General features: G+C 38.7%; 1 protein-coding gene and 1 non-coding gene across 7 annotated transcripts in view; one reads left to right on the plus strand and one right to left on the minus strand.

Annotated features, from left to right (window-relative positions):
- Positions 1-17,417, minus strand: part of LOC136325398 (opioid-binding protein/cell adhesion molecule) — a 1,207,641-nt gene that overhangs the window by 123,301 nt on the left and 1,066,923 nt on the right. The gene's annotated exons all lie outside the window — the stretch shown is intronic.
- TRNAM-CAU (transfer RNA methionine (anticodon CAU)) lies at positions 10,708-10,783 on the plus strand. The gene has a single exon. It is a non-coding gene; the product is annotated as a tRNA-Met (tRNA).

Genomic DNA, 17,417 nt, shown 5'->3' on the forward strand with positions numbered 1-17,417 from the left:
TAGAACTATGCTTGCTACATAACATATGCTTAATAAAAATATGTTAAATAAATAAATGCTGACTACATACAATTTGCTAACGTGTTACTATATATTTGTGAGAAAATAAACCTGAGTTAGAAAGGTTTTTCTAAAGTGAAATATGTCTTTGTGCAAAGGTACCTGGGGCTTGAAACGTGTGATTCTTGACAAATGGGTCCTCCCTACATAAAGGTGACATAACAAGGTTGAAAAACCAGGAGAGACCATGCACCAAACCTTAGGTCCTGGAGCCTAATGGCCTGTGTAACCTTGGACAATTTTTTTTACTTAATCCTTCTGATTCCTGTTTCTTCATCTGTATAATGAAAACAGATTACATAGGTTGTATGGGTTGCTATTCCAAGTGCAAATGTATAAAGCATGCTTATACAGTACCTAGAAATAAATCAGTACTTAAAAAACATTAGTTGTTATTATTTATTCTTTTTTTTTTTAATAAATTTTTATTAATGGTAATGGGATGACATTAATAAATCAGGGTATATATATTCAAAGAAAACATGTCTAGGTTATTTTGTCATCAAATTATGTTACAAACCCCTCGCCCAAAGTCAGATTGTCCTCCATCACCCTCTATCTAGTTCTCTGTGCCCCTCCCCCTCCCCCTAACTCTCTCCCTCCCTCCCTCCCATGTCCTCCCTCCCCCCCCACCCTTGGTAACCACCACACTCTTGTCCATGTCTCTTAGTCTCATTTTTATGTTCCACCAATGTATGGAATCATGTAGTTCTTGTTTTTTTCTGATTTGCTTATTTCACTCCTTATAATGTTATCAAGATCCCACCATTTTGCTGTAAATGATCTGATGTCATCATTTCTTATGGCTGAGTAGTATTCCATAGTGTATATGTGCCACATCTTCTTTATCCAGTCTTCTATTGAAGGGCTTTTTGGTTGTTTCCATGTCTTGGCCACTGTGAACAGTGCTGCAATGAACATGGGGCTACATGTGTCTTCACGTATCAATGTTTCTGAGGTTTTGGGGTATATACCCAGTAGAGGGATTGCTGGGTCATAAGGTAGTTCTATTTGCAGTTTTTTTGAGGAACCACCATACTTTCCTCCATAATGGTTGTACTACTTTACAGTCCCACCAACAGTGAATGAGGGTTCCTTTTTCTCCACAGCCTCTCCAACATTTGCTATTACCCGTCTTGTTGATAATAGCTAATCTAACAGGAGTGAGGTGGTATCTCATTGTAGTTTTGATTTGCATTTCTCTAATAACTAATGAAGCTGAGCATCTTTTCATATATCTGTTGGCCATTTGTATCTCTTCCTGGGAGAAGTGTCTGTTCATGTCCTCTTCTCATTTTTTTATTGGATTGCTTGTTTGTTTGTTCTTGAGTTTTATGAGTTCTTTGTAAATTTTGGATATTAGGCCCTTATCTGAGCTGTCGTTTGAAAATATCAGTTCCCATATAGTTGGCTGTCTGTTTGTTTTGATATCAGTTTCTCTTGCTGAGCAAAAACTTTTAATTCTGATGTAGTCCCATTCATTTATCTTTGCCTTCACTTCTCTTGCCATTGGAGTCAAGTTCATAAAATGTTCTTTAAAACCCAGGTCCATGAGTTTAGTACCTATGTCTTCTTCTATGTACTTTATTGTTTCAGGTCTTATATTTAGGTCTTTGATCCATTTTGAATTAATTTTAGTACACGGGGACAGGCTGTAGTCGAGTTTCATTCTTTTGCATGTGGCTTTCCAGTTTTCCCAACACCATTTGTTGAAGAGGCTTTCTTTTCTCCATTGTGTGTTGTTGGCCCCTTTATCAAAGATTATTTGACCATATATATGTGGTTTTATTTCTGGGCTTTCTATTCTGTTCCATTGGTCTGAGTGTCTATTTTTCTGCCAATACCATGCTGTTTTGATTATCGTGGCCCTATAATATAGTTTAAAGTCAGGTATTGTAATGCCCCCAGCTTCATTCTTTTTCCTTAGGATTGTTTTGGCTATTCGGGGTTTTTTATAGTTCCATATAAATCTGATGTTTTTTTGTTCCATTTCTTTAAAAAATCTCATAGGGATTTTGATGGGAATTGCATTAAATTTGTATATTGCTTTGGGTAATATGGCCATTTTGATTATATTTATTCTTCCTATCCAAGAACAAGGAATATTTTTCCATCTCATTGTATCTTTTTCGATTTCCCTTAACAATGCTTTGTAATTTTCATTATATAGGTCCTTTACGTTCTTTGTTATGTTTATTCCTAGGTATTTTATTTTTTTTGTTGCAATCGTGAAGGGGATTATTTTTTTGAGTTCGTTTTCTAATATTTCATTGTTGGCATATAGAAAGGCTATGGACTTTTGTATGTTAATTTTGTATCCTGCGACCTTACTGTATTGGTTTATTGCTTCTAATAATCTTTTTGTGGAGTCCTTCGGGTTTTCGATGTATAGGATCATATCATCAGCAAAAAGTGATAGCTTTACTTCTTCTTTTCCGATATGGATGCCTTTTATTTCTTTGTCTTGTCTGATTGCTCTGGCCAGAACTTCTAGCACCATGTTGAATAAGAGTGGAGAGAGTGGACAACCCTGTCTTGTTCCTGATTTAAGGTAGAAAGTCCTCAGTTTTATGCCGTTTAATAGGATGTTGGCTGATGGTTTATCATATATGGCCTTTATCATGTTGAGATATTTTCCTTCTATACCCATTTTGTTGAGAGTCTTAAACATAAAATTGTGTTGTATTTTATCAAAAGCCTTTTCTGCATCTCTTGATAAGATCATGTGGTTTTTGTTCTTTGTTTTGTTGATATGGTGTATTACGTTAACCGTTTTGCGTATGTTGAACCATCCTTGAGATTCTGGGATGAATCCCACTTGATCATGATGTATTATTTTTTTAATATGTTGTTGTATTCGGTTTGCCAGTATTTTGTTTAGTATTTTAGCATCTGTATTCATTAGAGATATTGGTCTGTAGTTTTCTTTCTTTGTGCCATCCTTGCCAGGTTTTGCTATGAGGGTTATGTTGGCCTCATAAAATGTGTTTGGAAGTATTGCTTCTTCTTCAATTTTTTGGAAGACTTTGAGTAGAATAGGAACCAAGTCTTCTTTGAATGTTTAATAGAATTCATTAGTATAACCGTCTGGGCCTGGACTTTTATTTTTGGGGAGATTTTTAATAGTTTTTTCTATTTCCTCCCTGCTGATTGGTCTGTTTAGGCTTTCTGCTTCTTCGTGACTCAGTCTAGGAAGGTTGTATTGTTCTAGGAATTTATCCATTTCTTCTAGATTGTTGTATTTGGTGGCATATAATTTTTCATAGTATTCTACAATAATTCTTTGTATTTCTATGATGTCTGTGGTGATCTCTCCTCTTTCATTTTGGATTTTATTTATTTGAGTCCTGTGTCTTTTTTCCTTGGTGAGTCTTGCCAAGGGTTTGTCAATTTTGTTGATCTTTTCAAAGAACCAGCTCCTTGTTTTATTGATTTTTTCTATAGTTTTTCTGTTCTCTATTTCATTTATTTCTGCTCTGATTTTTATTATCTCCTTTCTTCGGCTGGTTTTGGGTTGTCTTTGTTCTTCGTTTTCTAGTTCCTTAAGGTGTGAAGTTAAGTGGTTTACTTCGGCTCTCTCTTGTTTGTTCATATAGGCCTGAAGTGATATGAACTTTCCTTTTATTACTGCTTTTCCTGCATCCCAGAGATTCTGATATGTCGTATTTTCATTTTCATTTGTCTGTATATATCTTTTGATTTCTGCGCTTATTTCTTCTTTGACCCATTCATTTTTTAGAAGTATGTTGTTTAGTTTCCACATTTTTGTGGGGTTTTCCTCCTCTTTTTTGCAGTTGAATTCTAGTTTCAAGGCTTTATGATCAGAAAATATGCTTGGTACAATTTCAATTTTTCTAAATTTGCTGATATTGTCTTTGTGGCCCAACATATGGTCAATTCTTGAGAATGTTCCATGTACACTAGAGAAAAATGTATACTCTGTCGCTTTGGGATGAAGTGTCCTGTAGATGTCTATCATATCCAGGTGTTCTAGTATTTCGTTTAAGGCCACTATATCTTTATTGATTCTCTGTTTGGATGACCGATCTAGAGCCGTCAGCGGTGTATTGAGGTCTCCAAGTATGATTGTATTTTTGTTAGTTTTTGTTTTAAGGTCAATAAGTAGCTGTCTTATATATTTTGGTGCTCCTTGGTTTGGTGCATATATATTAAGGATTGTTATGTCTTCTTGATTCAACTTCCCCTTAATCATTATGAAATGACCATTTTTGTCTCTGAGTACTTTTTCTGTCTTGTAGTCAGCATTATTAGATATGAGTATTGCTACGCCTGCTTTTTTTTGGGTGTTGTTTGCTTGGAGTATTGTTTTCCAGCCTTTCACTTTGAATTTGTTTTTATCCTTGTTGCTTAGATGTGTTTCTTCTAGGCAGCATATAGTTGGATTTTCTTTTTTAATCCATTCTGCTACTCTGTGTCTTTTTATTGGTAAGTTTAATCCATTTACATTTAGTGTAATTATTGACACTTGTGGGTTCCCTATTGCCATTTTATAAATTGCTTTCTGTTAGTTTTGTATCTAGTTTGATTCTTCTCTTTTGTTTTTCTATCATTTGTTTTTGTTTGTTTGTGTTCCATACTTCTTTTCTCTGTTGCTACCTTTTTTAAGTCAAGTGTTTTTGTGGTGGTTTTTTTAAGGGTGGTTACCATTAAGTAATGAAAAGGGTACCTACCATATTCATTGTAGTACCCTATCTTATAAGTATTTCTGCACTTCATCATCCTTTGCTACTGTTAATCTCCATCCTCTCCCCCCTTTTTTTCCTTTGTTGTCACAGTTTAAGTTTGGTTTTATTGTGTTCTTGGTGGAGCTGTTACTTGTGGTGTTGTTTTCTTTTGTTCTTTGAATCTGGTTGGAAAACCCCCCTTAGTATTTCCTGGAGTGGGGGCTTTCTGTTGATAAATTCTCTCATCTTTTCTGTATTTGTGAATGTTTTTATATCTCCTTCATACTTGAAGGATAGCTTTGATGGGTATAGTATTCTTGGCTGAAAGTTCCTCTCTTTCAGGGCTTTAAATATTGGGGTCCACTCTCTTCTAGCTTGTAGAGTTTCTGCTGAGAAATCTGATGATAATCTAATAGGCCTTCCTTTATATGATGTACTCTTCTTTTCCCTGGCTGCCTTGAGAATTTCTTCTTTGTCATTGGTTTGTGTCATCTTTATTATGATGTGCCTTGGAGTGGGTTTGTTGGGGTTAAGAAAACTTGGTGTTCTCTTTGCTTCTTGAATTTGAGGCTTTAGTTCCTTCCACAGGCTTGGGAAGTTCTCGTCTATTATTTGTTTGAGTATATTCTCCATTCCATTTTCTTTCTCTTCTCCCTCTGATATACCTATTATTCTTATGTTATTCTTTCTGATGGAGTCAGACAATTCCTGTAGGGCTTTCTCGTTTTTTATTATTTTTGAGTCTCTTTCTTCTTCTCTCTGTTGTGCCTCAAGTTGTTTGTCTTCTATTTCACTAATCCTATCTTCAATCTGGGCTGTTCTGTTAGCTAAGCTTGTTACCTCGTTTTTCAGCTTGTGAATTGAGTTTTTCATTTCTGTTTGATTTGTTTTTATAGTTTCAATTTCCTTGGTAATATATTCTTTGTGTTCATTGAGTTGTTTTCTGATCTCCCTAAATTGCCTTTCTGTGTTTTCTTGTATATCTCTGAGTATTTTTAAGATTTCTATTTTAAATTCTCTGTCATTTAGCTCCAAGGCTTCCAATATGTTAAGTCTGTTCTCCATAGATTTTTCCACATCTATTTTTGTTACCTCTCTTTCTTTTGTATCCATAATATTCGATTTCCTCTTTCTTATCGGCATCTGAGGGTGGTCTTATTGATAGCACTAATTAGAATTAATAAAGAGTAAAAAGAAAAAAAAAAAAGGTAAAACACCCCACAAAAAGAAACAGTAATAATTTATTATTTCCCCCTTTTTTTCTCTCTTCTCTTTCCCTCCTTTCCCCTCCTCAGGGAAATATCATGCCTATAATGGAGGGCCTGATTTGGGGTGAAGAGTTCAAGGGGCAAAAAAAAGGGAGTAGGGACCTACTAAATGCAAAAAAAAAAAAAAGGAAGAAAATCTTAGACAAGCATAAGATGATTTGCTTGTAAGTGATGGTCAACTAAGAGATATAATGAGAGGGATAAGAGGGAATCAGAAAAAAGGACCAAAAAAGAATAATAAAGAAGAAAAAATAAAAATAATAAGTAAAAATCTGTTGTATTAAGTGGAGCGAAGACTAAATACAATGGAGACCTTGGGTTGGGAGGACCCAAAATGCCACAAAAATAAACAAACAAGAGAAAAAAAAAAAAAAAAACAAAAGCAAAAAAGAGAAATAAAGCCAAAAAAAAGCCTTGAGTCCCAAATTAACTAATTTGTTCGTGATTGAGGATTATATGGGAGGAAAGTAAAATGAGAAAAGAAAAAACGAATAGAAAGGAAAAAATAAGAAAAAGAGAAAAACGAAGGAAGAAATAAAATAGGAGGAGAAAAAAACAAAATAAAGCAAGACAAAAACAAAAACAAAAAAAAATACAAAAGAGGAGAGAGTGAGAGTTAAGTGTTTTGGAGTATAACCTTAAAGGAGGGTGAGGATGAAGAAGAAAAATAAAATGCAACACTCATGGGTAGTGTAGTTCAAGAAAGGGTAAGCATAAGACGGGCAGAGAATAGAAGGACCGAGGTGGAGGAAATAAAGGCAAAAAGATAGAAGAAACAAACAACAACAACAACAACAAAAAAAAATTAGTGGATCAAGTTGTAAAGTCTGTGGGTTTTTCTTGATTTTGAGAGGTTAACTTCTTCCTTTTTCTTTTCTCTCCCTCTTCCTAGTCGGTGACTCTGTACCCCAGGCTCTGCCCCTGTGTCACTCTTAGGTAGGGATTTGCAGTTGATGGGATTCTATGGCAATGTCATATAATTGGCTTTAGTCTTGCTGGAAGTAAAGGCTTGTTGGCGTTTGCAGGGTCCAACGATGAGAGAGTTTGCTTTCCTGGATTCTCTCTCCTAGTCCCCCCTTTCTGAATTAGCAGCCTGGTGATCCAGCTATAAGGCTGCAACTGCTTCTGCCTGGGGAGTAAGAGGCTCAAAGAGCTGGGAAATCCCCACTCTATCCCCACTCAGTGCAAGGCTTTGGGAAAGGCTCTGAGAGTCAGGGCCTCCAGTGTAATCAGGCGGGGGTGGGAGTCAATTGTTGTCAAGGTGACTGTTCAGCGCCTATCATTTAGTTGGACCTCTCAACCCAGGCTTTCCACACTTTGTAGCCTGTTTTTGCAGGGAAGAAGAGGCACTAGTCTCTGCTTACGACTAGTGTAGTATAGACCTTATTATCTGCCAAGTCCTTCTTGTTAGCGTTTATCCCTGAATATGGAGGCTCTATCAATCAGAAGTTGCCCCCGCCCCTTTAGCGAGAGGCACTAAAAAATATCACGCCTCTTGTCTTGGATCGCTGAACTGAGAGAGATCTTATCAATTAGAACCGAGGGTGCGCAGATTTCATGGGTTAAACTAATTTCAGTGATTGGGTCGCAGCTGTGCTTCTGAAGGTATTTTAGGCTGCCTGCGCGCGCCCCTCCCCCAACGCTTGATTGTTAGCTTGAATGGCTGGGTGAGGTGCCCCGCCCACGGAGAGAATCTCCCAAGCCTCTCCCGCTCGCCCCGCCGCTGGCGGCTGGACCGCACCAGGCGCAGGATAATGGAGCCCCCTGGGTGTGCGGGCCAGCAGGGCGCCCTGGGCGCGTGGAATGCCCAAGGCACGTGCGCGAATGGGGCGCTCCGGGCACCGGTGGCCGGCGACCCCCACTCGCAGTGTGCGGGCCGCTGGGAACGTCAGCGGTGCTCAACCGGACCGGGCGGCTCGCGGGGGCTCGCGGTGGCTCGCGGTTCCCAAGTATATGGGCTGACTCACCGCAGGCGCACTCCCTCACGGCTTGAATGAGCGTCGCTGCTGCGGTAGCTTCCTCCACACCCTCCTCTCTCAGATTCAAGTGATAACAGTCCTTTTGCTTTCAGTTTGTGTGGAACTCCGGAATGCTCCGAGGATAAATTTTTCTGTTTCTAGTTGATAAATTTGTTGTGATTTAGGGGAGAGCTGTCGGACGCGCTTCTCACGGCGCCATTTCCGTCTATTATTTATTCTTATAAGCACATTACTGATATCATTCATGTTACTTAGACTCAGATACATAGCTTAATCGGGGCCTGAGTGCTCATTTTCCAAATCTCAGTTTCTTCAGTGTTAAGACGGCAGATGTGGATGAAGCTGGCTTTGGCTAGCTGACAGGATCTCATTATATGTCATTTCAAAGCAAAAAGTAAATATTTAATAAATAACTGTCAATTTCTTTTTTTTAAGCTGAACCATTGTGCCTAAATAAACACACAGGACAAATCACACTTATTTGTATAAATAAATTACTGTCGCTTCCTTATATATTTCCTCTTAAGGTGTTTTTTTTTTTTCTGTTTCTAGAAGGGTTAAAGCACACTGCTTCATTATCCAAGGGCAATGACTCCACCCATGACAACTCTACCCGCTCCTGGTCCGTGCACACTATTTGATCATCCTGTTTTGAGTGGGGTTTTTTTGTTTGTTTTTTTTAAGATTGAATTGCACTATTCAGAAAACTGTATTGTAATCTGGACTCATAGAGGTTAAAGTTTGACGACCATTTTTGTTTCCAACTATTCGCTGTGTGATTTTGAAAGGTACTCGAGCTCATTAAGTTCCAGCTTTCTCTACCATAACAGGGGCCTGAAAATATTTGCTTCACAGGGATGCGGAGGTCGCGTTTGCTACGTGCCATTGTGCCTGCTCTAGACTCCTGGCGACTCTGAAAATGATATCCGCATGTCTGTTCTCAACAGCCCTTAGAGATAATGATTTTAAAGAGACTTAAATAGCTAGTATTGTTGTTTTCATTTTATTGTTATTTTTATCCCCACAGATTAACAAAATATTGAGACCATGTGAAAGTGAATATAAATATGAAATGATTTCCACTACACTTTTAAAACACTCAAGGCTAATTTATAAAAAATAATAACAGTAAAGACTTTTAAAGACTGAATGTGTTAAGCTTCTAAGGTTACCTTTCACATTTTTTTTTCTTTAACAAGAGAATTTATGTTATAAATTAGAGGTAAGACTAATTTGAGAATTACGGTATACATGCTAGGCTAGGTTGTGCCAAATTTTGTGGAGTATGGTATGTTTACAAGAGCACTGTATGAAGTGTCAGGAGTGATCTTTTATAAATCACTTAACCCCTTTGACTTAGAAGTGTGTAAGAAAGTATGTGTGTGCATGTGTTGTGCATGTGGTATGGTTTTGTTTGTCTGGGTGAGTCTTGAATTAAAAAGTTGGATTGTGAATTCTCCAATCACTTCTGGTCTAAAATTCTGTGAGTTGGTGATCTTCTAGCAACATTACAAGTCCAAGGGGCTGCTCTTGAGAAGGTGATAACAGCACCAACAGCAATAACAAAATAGCAAGTGTGTATTTCTTTGAGTCCCACATTAAGGGTTCTATATGCATTATTTAATTTTTTAAAGACTTTATTTATTTATTTTAGAGAGGAGAGAGAGATAGAAGAGAGTGAGAGAGAGAGAGAGAGAAAGATACAGAGAGAGAGAGAGAGAGAGAGAGAAAGGGGGAGGAGCAGGAAGCACCAACTCCTATATGTGCCTTGACCGGGCAAGCCCAAGGTTTCAAACCTGCAACCTCAGCATTCCAGGTCGACGCTTTATCCACTGCACCATCACAGGTCAGGCCTACATTATTTAATTTAACCCTCAACATGTCCTTAGGAAATACTTCCTATTAAACAACTCAGCATAAAGGTAGACATATGCATCAAAGGAAGAGAACTGAGAGTCCAGAAAAAATTCCATACTTTTATGGTCAATTGATTTTCAACAAAGTGCCAAGACAATTCAGTGAGGAAAAAAATAGTCTTTTCAACAAATGGTGTTAGGACACATGGATATTTACAGGCAAAAGAATGATGTTGGGATTCTATTTCACATTGCTTATAAAAATTAACTCAAAATTCATCAAATACCTACATGTAATTATAGGCATCAATCTCTGTCTTAGACATAACACCAAAAGCACAGCAACAAAAGAAAAAATAGATAAACTGGTCATCAAATTAAAAAAAAAACAAGTATGAATTTTGTGCAACTTGAAGAAAAGTTTGTGTTTTATTGAGAAAATGGAAAAGAAAACCCACAGAACAGCTAAAAATTTTTGCAAATAATGTATATGCTAATAGACAAGTGTACAAAATACATTTTAAAATTCTTATAACAATAAAATGACAACAATCCCTATTTTAAAATAAATAGACAAAGGATTTGAAGACATTTTTCTAAGGAAGATATACAAATGGCCAGTATGCACATAAAAAGATGTTTAGCATCATTAATTGTTCAGAAAATGCAACTCAAAGCCACAAGGAGATCCAACTTCACCATCAGTGTTACTTAGATGGCTATAATCAAAGAGACAGATGTAATAAGAGTTGCTGAGGATGGAGAAAGAATGGGACCCTCCTACATTGCCGGTGGAGTTGTAACATGGTGCAGATGCCCTGGAAGACAACCTGGTTGTTGCTTAAAAGTTTAAAGATAGGCCCTGGCCGGTTGGCTCAGTGGTAGAGCGTCAGCCTCATGTGCAGAGGTCCCGGGTTTGACTCCCGGCCAAGGCACACAGGAGAAGCGTCCATCTGCTTCTCTACCCCTCCCCCTCTCCTTCCTCTCTGTCTCTCTCTTCCCCTCCCGCAGCCGAGGCGGAGCAAAGATGGCCTGGGCGCTGGGGATGGCTTCTTGGCCTCTGCCCCAGGCGCTAGAGTGGCTCTGGTCCCCCCCCCCTCCCCGGGAGGGGCAGAGCATCTCCCCCTGGTGGGCGTGCCGGGTGGATTCCGGTCGGGCGCATGCGGGAGTCTGTCTGACTGTCTCTCCCCGTTTCCAGCTTCAGAAAAATACAAAAAAAAAAAATAATAATAAAATAAATAAATAAATAAAAAGTTTAAAGATAGAGTTACTGTATGACTTGGCAATTCAACTCTTAAGTGTACGCTTAAGACGTATACTTGATGAAAACGTATGTTCACCTCACAACTTGTACACAAATGTTTATAACAGCATCATTTATAATAGAAAAACAAACAAACAAACCAGAAACAGCCCAAATGTTCATCAACAAATGAATGGATAAACAAAATATAATGCATGTAGATAGCAAAATACCATTTATCAATAAAAAGAGTGAAGTACTGATGCATGCTCTAACATGAATGAACCTTGTTAAGTATAAGAAACCAGACAGAAAAAGCCAAAATACTGTTTGATTGCCATTTGCATATAATGTCCAAAATAGGTAGATCCATACCATTAGTCGCCAGGGGCTGTGGAGAGAAGTGGAAGGGGAGTGGCTGCTAACAGGTGACGGATTTCCTCTGGGGGTGGTGATGTTCTAGAATTGGATAGTGGCGATTTTTGTACAACCTCGTGCATAGGCTGATAACCACTGCATTGTACACTTTAAAAGAATGAATTTTATGGTACATGAATTTGCCCCTATAAAGATATTATTTTTAAAATATTCTGACCTGTCAGTTATTGAAAGGTAGAACTTGAAGTTCTTGCACTATAAGGAAAGAAGGAAAGCCAACCCATGGGGGCTGACCTTGAACAAGATCTTAAATATCTCTATCTTCATTTCCCCACTGCAAAGCAAGGTAGTTATATTAGGTAACTCATACTTGTCCTTGTGAAGAATAAATAATAAAGGAATATAAAATAGATTTATTATAGTGCCTTGTATATAGTAAATATTTAATACTCTCTCTACATTTTTTTTCGCCAACAACTCTCAGTTTTTGAGAACCTCGTAAGGTTCAGGAGGCACCACACAAAGAGTTTGTCCTACACTTACTTTGTCCTTTCGACAGAAGGAGGAGGAGCTGAGATTTGCATGAGATTTTGACTGACTTTAGAACCCAAGGTCTCAGCCACTTCAAAGCCACAAGCTGATGCCACCACAGTCTGCCTGGTTCCAAAAGCCATGATTTTTAAAACATCTCAGCCCACTGGCCTTTGAGTCTGGACACAATGTGGGAGGTGATGATGAATTATTATCGGGTTTGGAGAAGTGGCTCTCGCTTTGATTATCTGAAAAAATAGGTAAGACCAACAGCACCTGCCTCACTGAGAAGATGAAAAAATCGAGCAAGTTAATGCAAGGATTGCCCATGTCTTATTAAACACCAGCCTCTTTTCATTTTATACATTCATTTCTGGACACTTCATTTTATTCTCCTGGGCCACAGACTATCAATGCAAGCAAAAAATGGAGGAAAGACAATCCCACCTCCATGTTTGCCAGTCCCCGCTCTGTAGCGTCTCACTGTGGGTTACTAATGCCTCCAGTTCTCTACAGCCATCCCCCATACTGAAGCTGTTCTCAGCAGTGGCCAGTGGGAAGAGGGTGTCTGCACTGAGAATTAGGCTGGCTGGGTCCACACATAAGATTCCATGGCCATGTCCCCAGTTCCACCATCAACTCCTGGGATCCTTGATGTTTTTTTTTCCTGCCCAACAGATCTGTTAGCAAATGCTCGTGCTATTACTTTGCATCTCCACCTTTTCTCTTCTCCCTGTCCGCAACCTTAAATGTCTTATTTTGAAAGAGGATGGGTGAGGTAAAATGGGATTTTCTATGACCCTTTTGCAAAGTTTGTCCTATGACAATGCCTGATACCCAGTCTCTGCCCAGGTCTGGGACACACTTTTGGAAGGCTATTAGCAGGAGGCTGGTTCACTCTACCGCTCTGAGCCTCCCAGCCTGGTTCCATGGTACAGCTTGGTTCCTGGTGACTGGGAGGTATTGACTGGCCCCTGCCTTGCCGTGCCTGGCCACCCATCCCCCAGCTCGGAGTTTCTGGTGACAATATTGGGCTGCTTGTCTCTTGTGTCCTCCGCTCACTTGAAGAGCAAACTTGGAGTTCAATTGGTATCTCAGTGGGTGGCAGCCTCTTTAAACATGGCCTCATCCTCACACCATCAGCATCAGTATTTGCATTTTCCATGGTAATTTCTTTGCCTGCCAACTGATTTCCTTTCCTCTCCCCTCCCTTCCCCTTTGCCCACGCCCTTCCTTTCCCTTTCTTGCTTTTCCCTGGTCTCCCTGTTCTGTGCTGCCAAGAGTAGGTTGTTCTACCTCACCCCTGCACTCAGTACATCCTCACTGTGTGCCCAGGTCTGAGTAAGAATTGTGAAAAGAAATTCTCTCGATCAGACGCAGAAACTCTTCATCTTGGACAAACCTGGGACTTGTACAATCCTGAAAACAATAGGTACTTGTCCGCTTGTCCATGCTTTTGTTCACTGCCAGATGATGCCCTGGAAGGCTGGGGTGAGACAATAGCGCAGCCACGCTCACTTCTGGTTAGTGTGAAAAATGACAGTTGCCCAACTCTCCATGACATACTATTTCAGTATTTTGTCTCATGAGGATGAAAATTTTTTTTTCCTAACAAGAGTTTAGCTATATACAAATGAGATCATAAAATAAGTATATTATAAAAACCATGAAATTCCATATACCTATCATTCAATATTCCCACTAAAGAAAAAAAAGCTTCAGTCTGGGTTCTCAGGGATTCTGCTGGTTTTAAACTCAATGAGTTTTGACTCTGTGTTCTGTAGAACAATAACTGGTTGGAGTAATCACAGTAATGCCATCCGCATTGCGTAGAAGGCAAAACATATTAACTTTTCACAGGCCAAAGTTAACCTCTACCGCTCCCATTTTTAAAATCATTACCATGCAGCCCTGGCCAGCTGGCTCAGTGGTAGAACATCAGCTCGGTGTGTGGACATCCTGGGTTTGATTCCCAGTCAGGGCACACAGGAGAAGTGATCATCTGTTTCTCCAACCCACTCCTTCTTCCTTCTCTCTCTCTCTTCCCTTCCCACAGCCATGGCTTGATTGGTTTAAGTGAGGTAGCCCCAAATGCTGAGGATGGCTCCATGGAGCTTCTGCCTCAACTGAGTTAAACATAGCTCAGTTGCTAAGCAATGGCACCAGATGGGCAAAGCATTGCCCATGGGGGCTTGCTGGTGGATCCAGGTCAGGGTGCATGTGGGAGTCTGTCTCTCTGCCTCCCCTCCTCTCACTTAAAAAATAATAATAAAATCAAATAAAATCACTACCATACTAGATCCATAAAAGACAAGATTTCCAAAGTGAAAGAACACACTTAGATTTCTAAGTGTGAGGAAGTCAGGCATGAGGCCCACAATATAACTTTTATGTGAGTCTTTTCTCAAATCTTGGATACCTTTCTCTATTCTAACAAATCTGAAAAGTCTGGAAATAAGGATTGCATCTGCATTTTTTTTTACATTGGAAAAATGGGGAGGGGTTCATGACTGAATATTGCTGATAAAAACATGATAACTGAGTCTCATTACAGCCAAAGACAAGTCTCATATTTTAGCATTTTTATTAAAGCTTTTTAAATTACTGAGTGTCTGGTATATTCAATACCAGCCTAAGTGATTTATATTAGTCTATCCCTAGATACTCCATCTAATAAATAACTTGGCAATCTCCTAACCCATAAATATCCCTGGCCCCAGCAAAAAGCAATTAAAGGATGTTAGGAAAAAAAAAAAACACGTAGCTTCCCAGTAGTCCAGACTACAATGTCATAGGAAGCTTTCAATGGAATAATTCAAGCCATTCACAGAGGGTCAGCTCTCCTGTACTCACCACTCACCCACCAGGAATTTACGTTCCTGTACCTTTCAAAAAACAAAACACATCCGAAACTATCTTTAAATATTTAACATGTCATAGTAACACAGGCATTTTATCATGGAGAACATTACCCCAGCAACAAGTGCTCTATATTTTCAACGGCTTAGGCTGAAAATATTGTGCAAAACCTATTTGAAAAGCAGTTGTGCCAAAAATGTTTAAAACACATTAAGTATCGGAGCAGCCAACTAAAAGGTTGTTAGAGGCTCCAGTGTCACTAGCCCAGAAAATATTTCAGGTTAATAAGGTTCAACCAGGATGCCAGGTAAAAAGCCATTGATATTTATGAATAGTGGCTTCAAGTTCAGTACTTTCAACTACAAAATGAGGTCACTTTTCCTGAAAAACCTCTTATCTGGCCTTCCCTGAACTTCAAGGAGGATGCAGAGCAGGAAAACCTGAGTCTTTACTTTTTACTTAAATAAATTAGTGGGCTGTGTTCTGCATCCAGCAGCCCAGTACCCCAGCACCCAGGTGGGAGAGAAAAAGTCACACACCCCGACACTGCTCATTATACTCGGGGAAGCTTACAGGAACACTGCCTGGAATCAGACAGGATGGTCCCAGACCAGGTATTACAGGGATTCTCCGAATTACAGTCATTGAGTCCATGGCATACTCATCATAAATTTCAGAGTTTTGCAGGCTTTAAGTCAATTTAGTTTGATGCATTCTCTAATGATATTTTCAATTGTTTTATTAAACATTGTCTATTTTTATACACTTCACTTCCCAGGTAATTGTTACGTCCACATAGTTAGGGGCAGGAAACAGTTGCCTTCTATAATTTCACAGAAACCTAATAACGTACTCTTGACAAATCTTCCTACTCCAGAGCATATCAAGGACAGATACAGATGTTACACGGTGGTAATGTCACTGTGCTTCAACTTGATTATAGCACTGTGAAGTTGGGAGATTGGAAAAGAAAATACTTAGTGCCCCTCATTATTTCATTTATGATGAAGAAGAAAGAACAGTAACTAAGCTTCACTTCCATTGCTTGCTGTCCAGAGAACAGGGTAATATAGTGAGGGGTTTGACCAAGAACATTTATTTTGCATAGAGCAGCAAGTCTCAACCTTTTTTATCTCATGGCACGTATCAACTAATTACTACAATTCTACAGCACACCAAAAAAAAATTATTATTATTATTTTTTTGCTGATCTGAAAAAAACAGATATGATTTTAATACATTCACACTAGATAGCTATTGATACATTGGCTGTTGTCATTTTTTTATTTGACAATCTAAAGAAAAAAAGATCAATGTCCCTGACTAAATAGGTATTACGTGTTTTAAAAATTCTTGTAGCACACTTGTTGAAAATCACTAGCATAGAGAATAGTTCTTCTCTTTTCTTGTAATAAAAGATATGTTACAACCAGATGCTCAAAGCTCCCCAGGATTCTAGGAACTACATAGCATCTCATCTTTAAATTATTTGATGTAATCTTTTGAAATGTCAGTACACTTACATGAGTCAAACACCAGCCTACTTTAAGGTAGCAGAGTATATTTACTGATTCCATATTTATAAAAACACACATTACACATTATCCCAGCTGCATTGTATTCCTTTGGATGCATGCATTATAGTTTATCTGAGTAGTGCCCCACTCAGAGATGTGTGAGTTATTTTCTATTTCAATTTTTTGCTATTACAATGTCACTCAAACTATAGTATATGTATGTGTATGCTTGTGTGTGTGTGTGTTTTAGACTTGGCAAAGTATTTGTAGAAGATAGAGCCCCAGAATAGGTACCAATTTAAAATTTAAATATATCCATAGTTTTAATAGTTGTTAATAAAAACTTTTTCCTATGGAGGCTTTACCATCTTTTATGTCCACTAGCAATCTGTGAGATTCCATTTCCCCAATACTCTTGTCAGTAACATCTATTACGAAACTTGGATATTTGCCAGTATAATAAATAAAAAATGATATTTCTGTGTGGATTTGATTGTATCATGTTACATGCATAAAGATGATTTGTAGTGTTTGCAGTGAACTCTTTTTATGTCCTTCGCCTAGGTGTATTGGCCTTCCCATTGTTTTTTTAATAAATTATCTTTCTTATGTATGTTAATTAGAGTTAATTTACCATGTTAGTTAGAGCTCAGTCTCTGGACAGAGAGGACCTGGCTCATTTCCTGGAACTACCATTTCTTTGGGAGTTTATCCACTTATTTGTGCCTCAATCTGCTATATATGATATATATAGCAGGCATATAGTTAGTGTCTAAAATGCAGGAACATTGTAAAGACGCCATAATTCAGTACACACAAAAATGCTTAGAAGAATGTGTGTTGCATAGGCAGGTGTTATGGTCTCAGGCACTGCTCATTCCAAATTTCCCAGCTGCTGCCTCGTGGATGGGGTGGGTGGGTCAGCCTGGGGCAGAGAAGATGCTGGGTGGTCCTACCACCTCCCACTGCCACAGGGAAAGGAGAGATTGGACTGGGGACTAGAGGCACTTCGTAGGAGTCAGACCAATAATTAGTCTCTGT

The sequence above is a fragment of the Saccopteryx bilineata genome, chromosome 2 (genome assembly GCF_036850765.1).
Source record: "Saccopteryx bilineata isolate mSacBil1 chromosome 2, mSacBil1_pri_phased_curated, whole genome shotgun sequence".
NCBI lineage: Eukaryota > Metazoa > Chordata > Mammalia > Chiroptera > Emballonuridae > Saccopteryx > Saccopteryx bilineata.